At 40.7% G+C, this 20,326-nt stretch overlaps 1 long non-coding RNA gene across 1 annotated transcript in view; it reads left to right on the forward strand.

Moving 5' to 3' along the window:
• Positions 1-4,037, forward strand: part of LOC307171014 — a 7,776-nt gene extending 3,739 nt beyond the window's left edge. Inside the window, exon 3 of the long non-coding RNA XR_013823475.1 lies at positions 3,912-4,037. This is a non-coding gene — a long non-coding RNA (uncharacterized lncRNA). The remainder of the gene's footprint in view (positions 1-3,911) is intronic.
• Positions 4,038-20,326: the final 16,289 nt, after the last annotated feature.

Here is a 20,326-nt window from a genome sequence, read left to right on the forward strand (position 1 = left end):
GGATACAGTTATTGTTCTTGACGTGAATTAACCTTAAGTAAACATGAAAAAAGTTTAGAGCATGTCATCCACATTCAGCTTTTCAAGTGTCAGATGACATTTTCATTTAGTAAGCTTTTGTTACTTGATTAAATTTTGACTTTTGAATATCCTAATTTAGCTGTCAATCTGCTTTTGAATTATATTTATCCCTCAAAGTCAAAAACAACATATAAAAATGAAATAACCTTGAAATTAATTAATGGAAAATGAAAAAACCCTCTGAAAAACAGTACTTTGTTTAACATTTTCCAATGCAATTAAAATGCTGTCGACAGGGGTTCCAGCAGCCATGGACACGTAATAATAATAATAAACGCAAGTGCCACATTTATTGAATAATTTTTGTCTCCTTTAACAAATGATTTTCAGTAGGATGCTTGTGTTGCCATGCAGAATGTTCTCTGTTTGGTTCATTCACATGTAACTGACCCCTCACATGTAATGAGATCCGAAATGAACATGAACAACACAAGCACAACAGCTTCCTAACCTCTCCAGATCCCTTTCCGCTACATGACCAGGATGTTGGTGAGAAACTGTACAGATATGGATTTGTATATTTATAAAGTTTGGATCCATCCAGCTAGTTCCATCATAACATCGCTGGAGGGGAGACGAGAATTGCCGCTGTATTGTAGTGACACCACAACACGCCATATAACAATGTGCCACAGGGACTTTCTCTCTCTCTCTCCTGCTGTCTGTGTTTTCCTACTTTAACTTCTCTCCTCCTCATTGTTTCCTGTTTTCCCTCCATCCCCGTTTTCTTTCTCTCTTTCATTTTTCTAGCATACCACTCTCCTTCTTTTCTGTGCTTGCCCACAGACCTGCTGCTGTCAGTTTGGTAAAGCATGGCCTCAATGAGCCATGGTGACTCACTGTGTGTGTGTGTGTGTGTGTGTGTGTGTGTGTGTGTGTGTGTGTGTGTGTGTGTGTGTGTGTGTGTGTGTGTGTGTGTGTGTGTGTGTGTGTGTGTGCCTGTGCGTGTGTGCGTGCGTGCGTGCTCATCAATCTAGAATGGAGAAACAAATTGTTGTTTTTTTTACTGATCTCCCTCCTGCCCTCTGAGATCTTCCAGGCGACTGTCAGAACACTCCTGTGTCATTCATGCCCCCTTAAGCAAACACACGGGTATATGTGTGTGTGTGTACGTTGACATGTTTCCAAGTGCATGTTCTCATGTGTGAATTGTTCATGAGGGAGAGACAATGAATTTTGTCATGTCCCTGTATGGCTGAGTGTGTGTGTGTGTGTGTGTGTGTGTGGTAAGTGAAACACTTTGAATTAGATCCGTAATGAGCAGCGCTATGAGGTGACTGCACAGGGAGTTACAGACAAATGTTGCATTGCTGCACAACCACATAATACAAACTGCTCTGACATTTGTTTACTTCTCAGAAATGGCATGTGAAACAAAATTCTCGCTCATCATCTATTTTTTCAGTTTTCACTCTCGCTGTGGCTCTAGTATCACTCCCTCTATGAGCATGTACACACAAGCCTCTTTTTGCGGAGGTTAATCCTCTAAATCAGGGGTTCCCAACTTTTGCTGAACCCATATAAACTAAATTATTAACTGAATAACTTACTGAGATTTTAAGTAATGTTTTAACATTTTTATAAATATAATAGATATCATTGTAATATAAATATAATATATATAAATAATATAACTGAATAAAATAAAATAAACATTAAATCTGCAAGCAGCATTGATTGTGGCAGTTCCTGTTGTCAGTAGGTGGCGCTATGACCGTGACACACCCATGGCATCAGCCCCCATAAAAAAACATACAGCTCAAGTTTGATCTAAAGCAGACAATGCACTTAGAAGATATGAGCCTTTTCTTGTTTCCCTTTTTTGTCATTGAATTAATCCCTCACGACGACATCACCCTTTGTGATATCAAAAAATTATTTAAAATTTTAGCATCTGTAATCATTTAACATGTAGGCAAAGTTTGGTGCAAATCGCTTGAATCCCCTTGGAAGAGCAGAGTAGAGCTGGTAACCAGCAGAATTGAGGACCAGGGTGGAGTAAATGAAACCAGAAGAGGAGGGACTATGACTACTATTACTTACATATATATATATATATATATATATATATATATATATATATATATAGAGAGAGAGAGAGAGAGAGAGAGAGAGAGAGAGAGAGAGAGAGAGATCCTAACGCTTAGTGATGGGGACATTATACTGTCAAAATGCTATGTCCTTCAGATGAGACGTTAAACCGAGGTCCTGACTCTCTGTGGTCATTAAAAATTCCAAGATGTCCTTTGAAAAGGAGTAGGGGTGTAACTCCGGCATCCTGGCCAAATTTGCACATTGGCCTCTGTCCATCATCATGGCCTCCTAATCATCCCCATATATACTGATTGGCTTCATCACTCTCTCCTCTCCACCAATAAGCTTGTGTGTGGTGGGCATTCATCCAGGTGATGCTGCACCTGGTGGTGGTTGAGGAGATTTCCCCCTTCCATATGTAAAGCGCTTTGAGTGCCAATAAAAACGCTTTATAAATGTAACAAATTATTATTATTATTATTATTATGGCCTTGATAAAGCCGTGGTGTCCCTCCCAACCTCCGTGGCTGAGTCGAGAAAGTGAGGAGCAGTCTCTGTGGCCGATACAAGGGAGTAAGCAGGGAGCAGCCATATGGCCAAGACAGAGGAGGGAGTGTGGGGCAACCTCTGTGACTTAAATGAGGGAGTCAAGGGAGCGAGAAGTGGCCTCTATGGCTGAGACAACGGAGAAAGAAACGGCCACCATGGTGGAAACAAAGGAGAGAAGGGCGGCCTCCATTGCCAATACAAGGGTGTGAACAAGGAGTGATCTCCATTGCCAAGATGAGGGAGTGAGCGAGGAGCAGCCAGAGAGGCCGAGACTAGGGAGCCAGGAGTGCCCTCATAGCCGACACAAGGGAGGAAGCAGGGAGCAGCCACGTGGCCAAGACGAGGGATCAAGAAGTGGCCGAGACAAAGGACAGAAGGACGGCCTCTGTGGCCAAGATGAGGGATCACCGGACTTGAGAGAACCGGCACCACATGGGAGCTCTGGGACCACAGGACTGGAGGATGGAAAGCTATGCAGAGACCACACGGGAGGATGACAACAGAGATACAATAGACAGTCAATGGAGATCAACACTTGAAAACACTGATGAAGAAACTACACTGAAAAATAAATGATGGAGAACAGACACGTAATCCACAGGTAAGGTACGCTTCAACAAGAGGGAAATCTGGAGCAGACTCTGGACGTTCTGTGATGATTGGAGTGGACTGTGGAGGCCCTACAGAAACTGGATTGGCGTGGCTGAGGCCAAGGCCGGCGGAAGCGCTGGGCAAACTGGAAAAATGCCGAGGGCACCAAACACTAGAGGGCGCCGCACCATGATGAGCATGAGCCCATGTTTCTTTTTTGTTGTAAAAAAGTTATTAATTTAGTTCATTTATATATATATATATAGCCGGCATATTCCTATTTTGCCCAGAGCGCTGCAGTGTGTTCCCCCGGCCCTGGCTGAGGCCCTCCTCCACTTCTCCCATGGTTAAGGGAATACAATCAATTGAAGGGCCAGACCCAGAAACTGGCAGAGCATTCCTCAGGGACCATTGGCAGGCAGTAGCAATCTGAGGGGTTCTTTAATGCTAGCTCTGAAGAAACAAATGAGAGTCTCATCCTCTCAATGTACTGCATTAGCCAAATGTAAAAACTCACAAACACATTTCTTGAGGGAACGATTGTCCTTGGTGAGGTTGATGAGGCCAAATTATGTGAGTGACAGGAGTGAGTAAACAGGTGAATATAGAATTAAGGATGCACTTAACTCAGAGTTGTGACAGTCTTTTTATTGCAGATGCTGACGGACATGCAGATGCCACAAGGGAGGAGGACAACAGAAATACAATAGACAGTCAATGGAGATCAACACTGAAAAACTGATGAAGAAGAAACTACACTGACGAACAAACGATGGAGAACAGACGGGTAAGTAATCCACAGGTAAGATACACAGGAGTTTGAATAGTCTTTGTGGGTAACACAGACGAGACCAGACAAAGAGTGAGTGTGAGTGCTGAGTATAAATGCTGTCCTTGATTAGCAGCGTAACAATGTCAGGTGTGTGTGATCAGAATACTGTGAGCTGACTTTGCGCATCTCAGTCAACTCCCTAGCTTTCTAGGTCGTGAACCAGTCTATAGTATACACAAATGCAGGCACTAGTAAGGATAGTAAGGACTGGCTCACTATACACATTGGGACACTGATGGCTCTATTTCCTGCGACATGACAATGTCCACATTGTACAACATCACTTCTGGTATTTATATTATATTAGAGTATTTTTTAATGTTTATTTAAAGTACATTATGATAAATATTTTACTTGCTGGATATATTTGCTTAATTTCAGCCGTAAATAAATTATAAATGTTATCTAGATTGTGTTCATTACCTGTCTAGTGATGTATGCTTATGCTGACATGCAATGGTTTGTATTTGGGGAAAAAAACATCTATCGTGTCGTGTGTCATTAAGTGTAGTGAGTTGGCTCACGTGATTTATGTTTCGTGCTTTCGAACTTCCGTTAAGGGAACATAGTGAGCAGCGACGCTCCCTTGTTTTCACTGTGCATTTTGGGACTTTTTAGCTAAATTTTCAGTTCACTGGAAGCATTCTGCGATTGAGACAGCCCTAAAACTCCCTAATCAGTCCCCTGACTTCTGAACTGGGGTGCTGATTGAGACGCACCATATGTTGGTGACTGTAACTGTAGTCTGTCTCATTTTGAAGGCTGCGTCCACCGCAGGCCACATACGTAATTCATGCCTCATTTCAGCAGGTAAAGCAACCATTACATTCAAAAGTCCTTAAGAAATTACAACAATTTACAAATCACAATGAGTGAAGGTCAATATTATAATGTTTTCTTTTCTAAATGGAGACATCCTTGATGACGTATGTTGCTGACACATGCAACCCTCAGAGGAAGCAGCCGTCAAAACGAGACAGCTTGTGAGGAAGGTGAGGGAGCGTACTGTGCAACTGTGACAATTAGCAACTAGTGACAAATTATAATTTGGCAATTGTTAGCATTCATTCTCTGGACTAAAATGTATCATATTAGGGTTAGGAGAAAATATAGTATAGGGCTTCTAATTAGTCACTGTATTAACAATTATTTTGTTCAGTTCGGATGAGCACGTACTATGCAGGTTTAATTTAACTGCAAAAGTGAATTTATTTTGTAGAAAGCAGTCATCAATCTGCAATTAACCAAACCCTTGGACGTCAATTATGAAACAGAATCAAAATTTGTAAATCATTTACAAAACCATTCTCACATAAATCGTCACAAAAACAATGTTTTGTAAAGTGATCGCAGGCTATCTTTGGTTGGAAGACTGTGACAATGGCCGTCTTTGAACCTCTCATACTGTACGGACCCCGGTTTAGGAGCCTCGAGCACAGACATCGCCTCCATCGGTCATCTTTCGTCAGCCCAAAATCATACAATGTGTACCGGGCATAAGGCAGGGGTTTTTAAACTTCTTGGAGGGCCACCCACAGTCCTACAGAGTTTGGTTCCAACCCTACACAATGGTTTGCTGGTTGGTTTGCTCCTACACAAATACCTGTAGTTTTCAAATAAGCCTGAAGGACTTGATTAGCTGGATCAAGTGTGTTTAAATAAGGTTGAAGCTGAACACTGCCGGAGTGGCCACCCCTGCTAAAGTTTCTTACTTGAGTTCAGGTCTAGTTTGAATATTCAAATTTCTGAATGTCGCTAGACAATGCAAATTCCACAGGTGTGTACAAGTTATTTTAATAAGGCATTTGCCTTAAACATCAATCACTGTCAAAATTCATGACCCTAGACACGATTAAATGCTAAAGAATAATAGTACGTTTAAGAGCTGATTTAAAACTAGACAGAAGGAGCAGCTCCACTGCGGAGCTGTAACGGGAGACTGTGCCACAACCGCAAAAAGCTCAATCTCGCTTAGATTTGTATTTAGAACAAGGGATGATTGAAGGATGTCAACTGTCTCGATGGTGAGTAAGGAGACAAAAGTTTGCAGGTATATACTGAAAGTGTATTTGATTTTATTTAGAAGAAAAATTTTGGAAATGCCCAACGGACACTCGTCATCATACACTTTGGATCTGTCTAAACAAGCACGTATTAACTAAAAAATGAAGCCTGTTTTAAATATAGCACTTCATTTCTCTCTCTCTCTCTCTCTCTCTCTCTCTCTCTCTCTCTCTCTCTCTCTCTTTAAAAGTGCTTGTGGATTACAGAGAGGTTTCAGCACCATGGAGAGCTCTAGAAGCCACAAAGAAATGAGAGTGGCATCTGATTATGAGAGGTGTTTCCAACGATCACCTGTCTTTGTATGTGTGTGTGCATTTTTTGCACATAATGTGTTAGTGTATGACTGAGTGTATATCCGACAGTTTATGCGTGTATCTCAGTGTGTTTGCATGTCCGAGTGTGTGTGGTGGATGATGACAGCACACCAGGTGTCCCCTCAGCAGGGGCTCCAAGGTAAACATCAGTAAACAGCGGACCTGCTGACGAGCTCTGACCTTATCCACTCCTCTAAACTCCATCCATCCCTCCATCCCTCCGTCTCCCTGTATGCATGTATGCTCCACATCTGTCTCTCCTCTGCAGGGCAACTCTAATATTCATCTGCCCTCATTTGTCAAAGGTAGGATGAATCTTTATGCAGAGGAGAGGAAACGTGTGTGTGTGTGTGTGTGTGTGTGTGTGTGTGTGTGTGTTCTATGGCAGAATGAAAATCAGAAATGATGGAGCAAAATGAATGAGTGAATGAGAAAGAAAGACCTGTAAGCATCTGAGGAGAGATTTTTGTATTATATTTAATAAAATGTAGTTATTTAGTTGGCTATTTCTGCTGGAAATTCAAATTTTTAAAATGTTTTAAATTTTTTAAATATTATATAACAAGTACTTTTTTCTATAGCATGTAAAACATTTTTTTTTAGAAATTAACTTTTATTCAGGAATAATTCATTAAATTGAACAAAAGTGACAGTAAAATATTATAAACAAACATATATGTACTGTATATAGTACTTTAAATATAGTTATTTTTTTATAAAGCTATAAAATATAGTATAAATCGGACATGATACCATGGTTTTTTGGGATATGATGATATGATATGACCATGCTGTTTTTTGGGACATGGTAGTATGTACTACACATGTAGCATGGAATTGTATTATTATTAATCTGGTACCATGGTCATAACATGGTTATACATATATCATGGTAATACCATAGACATTTGGACATGATAGCATCACTGTACCATAGTACTGACACAATACTTTTTTTTTAATCAGGGAACGGAAGAGGTGAGCAGTGTAAGCAGAGTTGCTGCAGAGGAGAATGTGTGATGCTGGAGACGTGTAGAACATGAGACCAAAAACGTGCGAGAAATAAAAAGAGAGAGCAAGAGACAGAACGAGAGAGAGAGAGAGAGAGAGAGAGAGAGAGAGAGAGAGAAGTGTTCCTCCCAGCAGAGACGAGGTAATCTTGGCTGACCAACCTCGACCAAATTAGATAAATTGACCCTCACCTTTGTAGAGATTCATTTGTCTGTTTACTCGGATGCTGAGAGAGCCTGGAGAGCAGGAAGGTCAAACCCTCAACCCCTGTGTGGATGCCAGCTGTCTGATAGAGCGACACAGACAGACACAGAGAGAGAGAGAGAGAGAGAGAGAGAGAGATCCTCTTGGAGGGGCTGGGGACGTTTAGGCTAAAGGTAAAGATAAAGGATGGATGGAGCAATGGAAGGATGGATGGATCAGCGGGTCCACTTGACCCCCCGATTAGCTGAGCTCGCTTTAATTAGCGCTGAGCTAAGTGCCAGTAATTAGACGCATTGTGTCACCTGCCAGAGGCCCTGCACCATCGCAGCACATGTTGCTATGGCTACCGGAGGACAAGAATGGAGGGGCGGAGGAAAGAAAGCTAGAGGAGAGGAAGAGAGAAAGCCACAACATTAGACATGATCCAAACAAAAACAGCATGCGACAGGGACACGGTGAAGGTTTGTTTTCCTGTGAGAAAGTCCATTGCGATGAAATGCTAAGGATAAATGACATAAAAATCACTCATGCATGAAAGGCCAGTAAACTAATAAACAAAATAAAGGTGCACATCATAAACTGCATTTGCAAGTGATGTTTTACTGATGCTTGATGAAGTGTGTTTGACTTGTGCTTAAAAATGCTTTAAAGTTTTGACATTTTATGATTCAGGAATGACACAATCGCAGCACAAAATTCCGAACATCATCTTTTGATGCACATGGCAACTAACTTCCCTGAATAGCTCTGAATTTTTCAATAATCACTTCAAAAAATGTGCAAGGTCTAACTAGATTCCTGAAGGAAGAGTCTGTGTGGGGAAGAATAGAGTTAAAGTTTAAGGTAAGTTTAGATTTTAGGTTTTGGTCCTGTGTAACTGAAATACCTTGCTTTTATGTCACTCAGTACGTGTCTTGTTATAGAGGGTTAAAGAAATATCAATCAACAAGAGTATGCAAAGACTGTAGCCACTATACAATAACATCTGTTAGATTTTGAACGTTGTATAACAATGTTAAGCAGGATTTATAATAATTAATTTTAAATTGAGAAAGTATAAAGTTTGATGCATATCTATATAGCATACTATACTGTATCCACACTAAAGACTACAATTATTAAGTACACAAAAACTATGTATGCAACAGTGCAGAACTACAGTGGTGTTTCTTTCAGTTCTACATATAATAAATGACACATTGTTCCTTAACTGTGCCTAGACAAATTTACCAATGAGATAAAAACTACGAAAACCAAAATATCAAAACTAGTGTGGGGGGGGGGGGGGGGGGGGGTACTTTTTGTTCTCGTACCTGATCGCAACGTTCAAGTTTTTAGAGTATGAAAATGACAGGAGCTGCTGAATAAATGAGCTGAAAACAGTGTCTTGGGAGCTGAACTAGAGACTGCCATCTGTCTTTCTTGATCAAACAAGGCCCTCTGCTGGTCATACAGGATCATTCAATCCATTGATACTTTTTGATCCCCAAAAATCTAGACACTTATTTAAAATTTAAATATTATTAAATAAACATATATATATATATATATATATATATATAATGTAAATATATTTTCAAATGTAATTTATTCCTGTGATGCAAAGCTGAATTTTCAGCATACTCCAGTCTTCAGTGTCACATGATTCTTCAGAAATCATTCTAATATTCTGATTTGCTGCTCAAGAAACGTTTCTTATTATATCAATGTTGAAAAAAAGTTGTGCTGCTTAATATTATTGTGAGTTTCTTTTTTTTTTTTTTTACAGATTTTTTGATGAATAGAAAGCTTTTGTAACATTATAAATGTCTTTACTATCACTTTTGATTCATTTAATGCACCCTTGCTAAATAAAATGATTCATTTCTTTATATAAAAAAAACTTGCTGAGCAAAACATTTGAATGACACATGATGCTTAGAATATTTTCTTTTTTTATGTAGCTTAAGCAAATACTTTCTAGATCTACTGCATGCATCTAAAATGTATTTTCGATTTTAGCTTTGAGATGGAAGACTATTAAAAAGCATTTAAACGTTTCTCTACAACAGTAAACACACTTCTGAGCTAAATCTTAAAATCCCCATGTAGTCAAAAGTTTTACCTCTTAAAACTCTTCTTTGATCACCAAAATGACATATTTAAAAGTTCTGTCCTTGGGAAAAAAAATGTCTTCATGTCATAAAATAGCGTGAATGTTATAATACACCCTTGCCTCATTTAGTATAGGTAGTTCTATGAATATGCAAATTAGCCCCAGAGATCCACTCGTTGACGATCACACGTTGACCTGATTGGTTACAAGTTAGTTTGTGACGTCAGAAACACCAGCGATTTCAAACCGTGTTCACTGCAGTTTTAAGGAGAAAATACTCAGCAATGGTGTTGACTGATGAATGTGCACATGGTTTGTCTTAAAGCATATTAAAAACACCACATAGACATATAAACAACATTAAAAGCTTGATTTTCACCACAGGGGGACTTTAAGTAGTCAAAATAAACTTAAATGTACATGCACACATGTACGCCTAAAAAATAAATATACATTTATAGCAATGAATGTACAGGGTGGATGGAGGAGAAAAACAGGAACTGTGAGCTGGTTAATATAAAGCCAGAAATGTGCTTTTTCATTGCAGTGGGTGAGAACTGTTATGTGGGCCTCTTCGTATCCCAGCTGATGCAGTGTAACAGGGTTTCTCCCGCTGACGTCAGAACAGTCCGTGCAAACTCCGCAGTCTCTGGGGAAGCGAACAGAGAGAATGAAAACCAGCGAGAGAACAGTGGGAGAGCTGGCCACCTAGCAACCCCTCGTCCTGCTGCCATGGAGAGATGGGCAGAGAGCGGAGGAGACAAACCTATGGGAGTGAGGGGGATGATGCAAGCACCAGGCAAACTCAGGGATTCCCTGATCTGGGGTTCACACCAGCCCACGTCCCAGGAATCACCCCACACACCACGGGACTTCAGCGGTAATGAGATTCAATTACTGCAGAGCCTTATGTAACCAGCTAACTTACTTTCACCAGTGTCACCAGCTTCACACAAATCCATGACTAATACAGTGAAACAACAAGCACTTTTGCTGAAAGTAGAGTTAGTGGATATAGTCAGAGGAAGGTATAAAAGGCATTTTGTATGTTTTATGTAGGCATAAAAACAGAAAAGTGTTGGCGGTTATTGGTAGAAATAATGCGGAATTTATAGCCCTTATTATTCTGTAAAATAAGCTGCTATCTTGCACACAGAAACGTGCTGTGATTAGTGTAGCATGTAATGTGGCATTTGAAGCTAATGTGTGCACTTGTAAGATAGACATGACTTAAAATGTGACTGACTGAGAGTATAATTATTTCACTTTCATTTAGCTTCATTGTTTATTTGCACAGTTAAACTGGTTTTAATTGGTAAAGATAATTAGCTTTCTCATTACAGAGATCTGAGATACATACCATCAATAATATTCATAACTGCTCAATAAAGCTCTAGTTGTTTGTCATTTTCTATCTATTAACTCCCTCAGTTTACAAACTGATAGTATTGGATAACTTGCTCCACCTAGTGACACTGCTTAGAATTGGTCTGTGATCATGTTTTTATTAAAACTCTCTCTAATACAACCTTCAACTGACTATTCTTCCTTTAACAATTACTCTCTCAGGGGTCTATGGCAGCGTCTAATGTCATGAAAAGTAATTGCCCATTTCTGACGACCTTCATAATTGCAGCTTTATTTAATTTAATTTATTATGATGATAGTTACGGTCATGGATCCGTAACAGCCAGGATCTTAGAATCGTCACCTTTCGCCTCACCAGTGACGGACACGTTCAGTGTGTGAATTAACCAGCTTGAAAAGCCCCAAAAGGACATTTTACTTCTTAAAAGAATGCTTTTAATTTTTTTGAATCACATAAAAGTGGATTATTTCATGAAAAGAATTCCCTTAAGCATTCCGGTGAGATCTCAAGCTTTGTGAGGTCTGAGCGGGAGGTTTGGACGGCTAGCCATATGGAGTACTTCCATTCCCACCACAGTGTTGCTAATGAGCCCTCCGAACATGTGGATCACGAGCTGGAATGGTCTCCCCTCACTGAGCCAGAACAAAGCAGACTGATGACTGATTTCTTCAGCCAAAGGCCCACCCCATTCTTTCCTAAGGTGCAGGACAAGGTCTCCAAGATGTGGCACTCATATTCGTCTCATGCCCACATATCGGGTTCGACACTCTTTCTTCTGACTCCAAAACCTCGTTCTCAGCCAGAGCCTTCGGTGCAGCCCAAGGACTCTTGGCCTCTGCATCATGCGCTTCCTAAGCGTCAGAGCCCAAAAGTAAGGAGTCCATATGAGTAATCCAGTCTGAAGCTCGACACCAGAGATGGTCCGGCAGCAAAGGCTGCTCATTCGGAGGCTGCTCCGGCTGTTCCCCTCGCCTCCCTTCCTGTTGCAGACAATGAGAACAAAGAATGTGATATGTGATTGTTCAACATGTTTGTGTAATAAAATCCAAAAAAAATTACAAAAAGAGCTTTTCTCCTCTTCCCTCTCATTCTCGCACTTAGGACTTACACAGTTCCCCGCCACTCAGCAGCGAACGGTCAGACCGAGCCACATTGAAACCTCTCACGCAGTTCACGGAGCCCTGGCAATCGCTTCCAGGCGTATCCAGGTGCCAACCCACAGATCACCCCGATATAATGCGACGGTGGCTTCAGAGATTTAAGCTCAAAACACCCCAGTTTTGAGGGTAGAGATTCACAACCTCCTCCCCAAGGGAGCCGTGGTGGTTGTGCCTCTCGAGGACTCTATTTTCTGGTCCCCAAGAAAGACGACGGACTGCGCCCTATTCTAGACCTATGCCGGCTAAACTGTGCCCTCACAGCATTCTTTCAGATCATTGGCTTGGGGACTTAAATGTCCCCATTTAACTTAAATTAATGTCTGTGGAGCTAAAGGATGATTATTTCCATATCCAGATATACCCTCGACACAGGCACTTTGTAAGATTTTCCTTTAAAATCGTGGCCTACCAGTTTACGGTCCTCCCATTTGGTCTGTCTTTAGCTTCTGCACACATTCACCAAGTGCATGAACACCGTTCTCTCTCCTCTTCATCTGAGCGCAGTACGTGTTGTGAATTATTTGGACGAATGACTTCTTATGGCTCCTCTAACGAACCAGCTGTGCAGCCACAGAGATCTGCTTATCAACCTCCTTCAGTGTTTGGGGCTTACGATCAACCTACAGAAAAGCCAACTCCAGCCCATGCAATGTATTCCATTTCTGGGCCTAAGTCTGACCTCTATTTCTATGCGAGGCCACCTGTTACCACCAGAGCATTCACAGGCTATCATAAATTTGCTTGTGATGTTCAAAGAAGACAGGTCTTCAGCGGTATGTTGCTTGGGACTGCTTCACATGTGGCAACTTCAACTATGGTTGAAAGCACGCATCGCCATGCACGCTTGGCACTCGGACTCAATGCACGTCTTAATTACTTGCAAATGCTTAAAGACGCTAATCCCCTGGATGAGCACAGAGTTTAACGATCGGGGCGCTCCTATGGGACAGGTGTGCAGACCTAAGGTAGTCATGAAGCTCAGGCATGGGCTGGGACCTTTGCGATGGTGGTCTGGTCTTCGGTGTCTGAACAGACACAGAGAGAATGGGGTACATAAACTGTCTGGAGCTCAGAGCAGTTCACCTGGATCTCAAGTGTTTATACTCTCAAGTCCATCACAAACATAAATCGCTAAGGAGGAATCCGTTCTCGCTCTCTCCTTACTCTTGCGACGAGCCTGTTGTTATGGGAAGATCAACATCTATCTATTTGAGCTGTCCATGTCCTCTGAACCATCTGAACTATGGGGCGTACATGCTGTTGAGACATGGGGTAACCTAAGGAAAATGGAGACTACACCCACAGACACCGTAAGATCTCATTGCATCAGCAGAGAATACTCACTTCCCGCTCCCTAGCGGAGCTCCAAACCTCTGCCTTGAAGCGTGCAAATTCAGACGGCGAGGGAAACGAGGTGGTCGGTTGGTGAAAATAAAGACTTTTCTGGCTTTGTTCCTGAATGCTGATCCTCGCGGGATGTTTGGGGATTGTGACGCGGAATGTCGTCACTACGCGCCTCGGCGCACCATTGATCCTATGTACAGGTGGTTGGTACCTGTGACCGACATGGATCTGGATAAAAAGCCTATGATCACAACTTATTGGCCATCCAGGTTTAAAAAAGGTGTGGATGTATCGTTCCATCGGTCTTTGGGCCTTAAATCCCCGCTTACAACACATTGGGCTTCCCGTTTTAAAAGAGGTGTGGACGCTACTCTCCATCGGTCCTTGGTCTTCGAATCTCCGTCGCTGAAAGACTCTACTCCTGTGAGGATAGCTTTGGTGAATGCTAGATCACTAGCCAACAAGTCCTTTATTCTGAATGACTTTTTTACTTACAAGGACCTGGACATGTTGTGTGTGACTGAGACCTGGGTCGGGGTTGGTGAGTCGAGTGTATTTTCTGAAGTTTTACCATTGAATTGCACTTATTTTAGCTCTCCACGCCTTATCGGACGTGGAGGTGGAGTAGCAACCATTTTTAAAGAACATCTAAACTGTAGGCGTCTGCCTGCTTTCTCCTACTCCAGCTTTGAACTTAATGTTTTTGAATTTGATCTGAGCCATCCTGTATTGTGCACTGTGGTTTACCGCCCACCTACATATAACAAAGAGTTTATTGACAATTTCTCTGATTATTTAGCCGGTATCATGATCAAATATGACCGGGTTTTAATTGTGGGGGATTTTAACATCCATGTATGTTGTCCTGAAAAGCCTCTGGTCAAATCTTTCTTAAATCTTGTGGAGTCTTTTAATCTAACTCAGTTTGTTGTTAGTCCCACTCATATACATGGACATACATTAGATTTGGTTTTGACATATGGCTTGCCTATTAATAACATCGACGTCTGTGATGCCACTGATCATTTGCCTGTCCTATGTGACATATGTATTTCTCGTGACTCTAGTGACTGCTCCAAAACGTCGTTGCCGGATGATAAATCCCTAAACTTCTCATTTATTTTCTGAGGCTTTTAATTTAATTGAGTTGGATTATTCGATGCCATCATGTGGGCTAACTACTGAAGAATTAACTTCATTGTTCTTTTCAACTTGCAATAGCATTTTGGATACTGTTGCCCCTTTCAGGACGGTTCGAGATAAATGTGGAGTTCAACCGTGGCTGAACACTACAACTAGAGCTATAAGGCTGGAATGCAGAAGGGCTGAACGTCGCTGGGAGAAGGATAAGTTGCAGATCTCACTTGATATCCTACGTTACAATTTGTCTAAATATCAAAAGTGTGTGAGACTGGAGAAATCAAAGTACTTATCGAATATAATTAGTAGTAACTCCCTTAAGCCAGCTGTACTGTTTTGAACACTCCCCAAGCTGCTTGTTTAGAACCTTCTGCCAAACTGTGTGAACAATTTCTAAAAAAAATTATTGACAAGATTGATGTTATTAGATCGAATATATCATCTTCCCTGACTTTCCAACCTATTAATTTTGAGCGCTTTGCTGTCTTAAATCAGTTCGAGCCGGTGTCCCTTGTCTCATTGAGGGAGACTTTTGTCAAAATGAAATTATCTACATGTCACGCTGACATTGTTCCTCCTCGACTCTTAAATGATGCATTTTATGCCATTAGCTCTTCGGTTCTTGCTATTATTAACAGTAGCCTGGCTACGGGAGTTGTACCCAAATCTTTTAAACATGCAGTGGTGGAACCGGTTATTAAGAAAATTAATCTGGATCCATCAGTTTTTGCTAATTTTAGACCCATCTCTAGACTTCCGTTCTTGTCTAAATTACTCGAAAAGGTTGTATTTGAACAGTTGAATGTATTTTTATGTTTAAATGGTATCCACAAAGTGTTTCAGTCTGGTTTTAAGTCTTTGCATAGTACAGAAACTGCATTGTTGAGGGTTTCAAATGATTTGTTACTTACCACTGACTCAGGGAATTGTGCGATTTTATTATTATTGGACCTTTCAGCTGTATTTGATACCTTAGACCATAGGACTTTAATTTCACGTTTACAAGAATGTGTTGGTGTTGAGGGTATTGCGTTGGCATGGTTTAAGTCGTATTTGTCCGTAAGAACTTTTGCAGTTCGCCTTGGAGAATTTGTCTCCTCTACGGCTTCTCTCACGTCTGGGGTCCCCCAGGGCTCCATTTTGGGGCCTATGTTGTTCGCCTTGTATTTACTGCCCCTGGGTCATATTTTTAGGAAATTTGGAATCTCGTTTCATGTCTATGCAGATGACACCCAAATTTATTTGCCTTTGAAAAGAAAAGACACTTGCACTTTAGCGCCTTTACTCCAGTGTCTCGAGGAAATTAAAGCTTGGATGGCACAGAACTTATGTTTTAATGAAAACAAAACAGAGGTTATGCTTTTTACTCCCGGTGGTACTTATGAATCACTAAATTTTGAATCCACTAGTGAAACCTTATGTCAAAAATCTAGGTTTCACTATGGATTGTGATTTTAAATTGGATAAACAGATTAACTTGGTAGTTAAATCGAGCTTTTTCCAATTGAGACAACTCACCAAGGTGAAATCATTTCTGTCTTCTAGAGACTTTGAAAGACTTCTCCACATTTTTATCTCATCGCGTCTAGATTATTGTAATGGCCTCTATATGCATTAGTCAGGCCTGTTTTTCTAGACTGCAGAGGGTTCAGAATGCTGCAGCTCGCTTGTTAACAGGGACACGAAAGCGTGAACATATTACACCTGTTCTTTCCTCTCTTCACTGGTTGCCAATCTATTTTAGAATTAACTTCAAAATTTTGATGTTTGTTTTTAAATCGCTTCATGGCCTTGCTCCTAAGTATATGTCAGAACTGATTAGGCAATACGCTCCGTCAAGAGCGCTTAGGTCTGCTGACCATTTGCTTTTGGTTGTCCCTCGGGTGAAATTAAAAAGCAGAGGTGAAAGAGCATTTGCTGTAGCAGGACCGAAGCTCTGGAATAGTTTGCCCCTGCACATCAGACAGGCTCAAACCCTTGCTATTTTTAAATCGAATCTCAAAACTCACTACTACAGTTTGGCATTTGACGCTATGTGAGAGTATTGTTTTATTGTTTTGTTTTTATTCCTTTTATTTTAAGTCATGTTGGTTGTTTGCATTATTGATAAAGGATATGTGTGTACAGCACTTTGTTAAACACCTGTTGTTTTTAAAAAGTGCTATATAAATAAACTTTGACCTGACTTGACTTGAAATACGCATTCCCCTCGGTGAACATGTACTCTGTACTGTATTCAGAACGCTGCAGCTCGTCTTGTCTTCAACAAGCCAAAAAGGGCCCACGTCACTCCTCTGTTCAATCTCTCTGCACTGGCTACCACTCGCTGCTCGCATCAAGTTCAAGGCATTGACGCTTGCTTACAGATCTATCTCAGGCTCAGCTCCCTCCTACTTTCACTCGCTCCTATGAGTCTACATCCCAACCAGAAGCCTGCGATCGGTCAACGAGCGACGTCTCGTGGTTCCATCACAGAGAGCCACAAAATCACTTTCCAGAACATTCTCATTCACGGTTCCATGCTGGTGGAATGCTCTCCCCACCCTCATCCGGAATGCAGAATCCCTGACAACATTCAAAAGACAACTGAAAACCCATCTCTTCCGTGAGCACTTAACCTCATTAAAAAAATAAGTCTTTCCTTTTCCTTTAATCCTCCCTTATCGGGCTTATGCTACTCTGAACAATGCCTGAACTTCGTATTTTGAGCACTTCTTGCGTTGTTTTTGCCTCTTCACGATGACGAAGTCGCTTTGGACAAAAGCGTCTGCTAAATGACTAAATGTAAATGTAAATGTTCTGTATACCAACTACTGTGCAAGATCAGGGAGGAGAGGGAGTCAGTTCTGTTAGTTGCGCCGAAACGGACCTGCTCGAGATGCTATGAGGTCCCACATGGCCCGTTCCATTGAGGAGGGAACTCCTCTCTCAAGCGATCTGGGGTGCTCTCTCAATTTGGCACCCAAACCTGGAGTTATGAAACCTGCACGCCATACAAGTGAGCTTGCCTGAGGAGGAAACCATAGCAATAGTACGCTGGAAGCACTATTTCCGTTATTTTGTACTTGTCAAAATGTAAATAGCCTGCTGTCATCAGCTTTATACAGATTTACACATTACAAATATTTTTAGGGTATATTTTAAACTTTAGGGTTTTTGTTATGATGCTTTTTACTGTTTTCCTTTTCCTTTAGTGTGCAATGCATCTCTTTGTGCATGTATATGATCTGCGAAGTTACAAAGCTCTCCCCTAGCGAAAAATAAATATACCAAATATTTGAAATATAAAAACTTTAATTATAATATGTGTATCAGTAAGTGGAATATTCCCTTAACATTTGCATAACCAAAGAGACATAAACATTTAAACCTGGACATTTTTAAAGATCAGAGAACATTTAGAAAAAAGTTTATAACTTAATGGGAATGTTAGCAAAATTTCCTTAGAACATATTTTTGTTAGCTGGGAAGATGCTCCCTGGGCACGATTCAGTCTATCATTCCATCTGAATTCAGTGTTGCTATTATGATTAAAATAAGGGGCAAATAAATATGAATTGTTATAGTCAGATTAAATGATTCTCTTTTATTATGCTTTGTCTGTCATTACTTATTCAATTATTCGAAATTGCCGAAGCTGATTTAGTATTTTATATCAATTAATCCATAATTCATTACATTTATATAGCGCTTTTCTCTGCACTCAAAGCGCTTTACATAGAAGGGGGGAATCTCCTCAACCACCACCAATGTGCAGCACCACCTGGACGATGAGACGGCAGCCATATTGCGCCAGAACGCCCACACACCACACACCGGCTTACTGGTGGAGAGGAGACAGACATGATGACTGACATGATGGACAGAGGCCACTAGGCAAATTTGGCCAGGATGGCGGGATTACACCCCTACTCTTCGTAAGACATCTTTCAGATATTTTGTGACCACAGAGAGTCAGGACCTCAGTTTAACGTCTCATCAGAAGGACGGTGATCTTTGAAAGTATAATGTCCCCATCACTTTACTGGAGCGTTAGGACCCACACAGACCACATGGTGAGCGCCCCCTGCTGGACTGACAAACACCTCTTCCAGCAGTAACCTGGTTTACCCAGAAGGTCTCCCATCCAGGTACTGACCAGGCTCAACCCTGCTTAGCTTCAGTAGGCAACCAGTCTTGGGCTACAGGGTGATATGGCTGCTGGCATGACACATTAAAAAATATATTTGTAGGCCTATAGGAATGATATATAAAGTCATTTATACATTCTGTAAAAGTTTCTTGCCCCAGGTATGCAAGGTCTCTTTGAATAACTTAACATTTTATGCTATGACAACTAAATTAGCAAATGTTTCTATTTCTTTTCCTTAGCACATTGGCTGATGCATCATCATCATCCTGCACATGCTAAACTTCTAAATAGGTTACAATTTAAAAGTAAAAGCACATTTCTCAAGGAGGGCATCTTCCCCCATTTTCCTCAATCTTGCCAAACCTCCTATGTAATTACAGCTTTTTGACAGAATGCTTTTTGCATCAACAAAAATGTAATATCAGACCCTAACAGAAATGCAGCATCAACTGAAATGAGCAGTTTAAAGTGTTAGTTCACCCAAAAATGAAGATCCTGTCATGAATTACTCACCCTCATGTCGTTCAATGCAAATGAAGATTTTTTTTTATTAAATCTGAGAGATTTATGTCCCTGCCTCAACAGCTACGCAACTACCACGTTGACGCTTCAAAACGTTCATAGAGAGATCGTAAAACTAATCCATATGAATCCAAATTTTCTGAAGAGACTCGGTCACTTTTTATGATGAACATTGAATTTAGGCTTTTATTCTCATGTAAACATTCATCAACTCACACATCAGTGGTAAACGGAAGCTCAAGCATGTTCGCTTGATGTGTGAGAACCAATGAGGTTCATTCTCGTGTTACGCAGCACGTTTGAGCTTCAGCAAGAAGTTTGTTCTTGTGCATCAAGCAGGTTCGGTTGAACTTCTGTTTATTTTTGCTGATCAATGTTTATATGTGAATAAAAGACATATAATCATATAAAGCGATCGTGTCTCTTCAGAAAATTTTAAATTTGGAAACCGCTCAATTCATATGGATTACTATTACGATCTCTTTATAAACTTTTTGAAGCCTCAAAGTGGTAGTTGCGTAGCTGTCAATGGAGGGACAGAAAGCTCTCAGATTTCAAAGATCTTCATTTGTGTAACAAAGATGAACGAAAGTCTATTGGGTCTGGAACAACATGAGGGTGAGTAATTAATGACAGAATTTTCATTTTTGGGTGAACGAACCCTTTAAGCTTGAGAATTTACAGCTCATAAACCATAACAAAAAGTTCTTTAGATATTAAAGTAGATATTAAATTACAGGAATGGTGAAAGAAGATGAAAAAATACTAAATGAGTTAAATGAATAATCCATTAGGGATGCAATTGCATTTTTATTGAATAATAATTCAAGGTCAGTTAGTACACACTTAGCAGCAATCTCTTTCTTTTTCATTCTTTTAATATA

Source organism: Squalius cephalus, assembly GCF_949319135.1.
Source record: "Squalius cephalus genome assembly, chromosome: 14".
NCBI lineage: Eukaryota > Metazoa > Chordata > Actinopteri > Cypriniformes > Leuciscidae > Squalius > Squalius cephalus.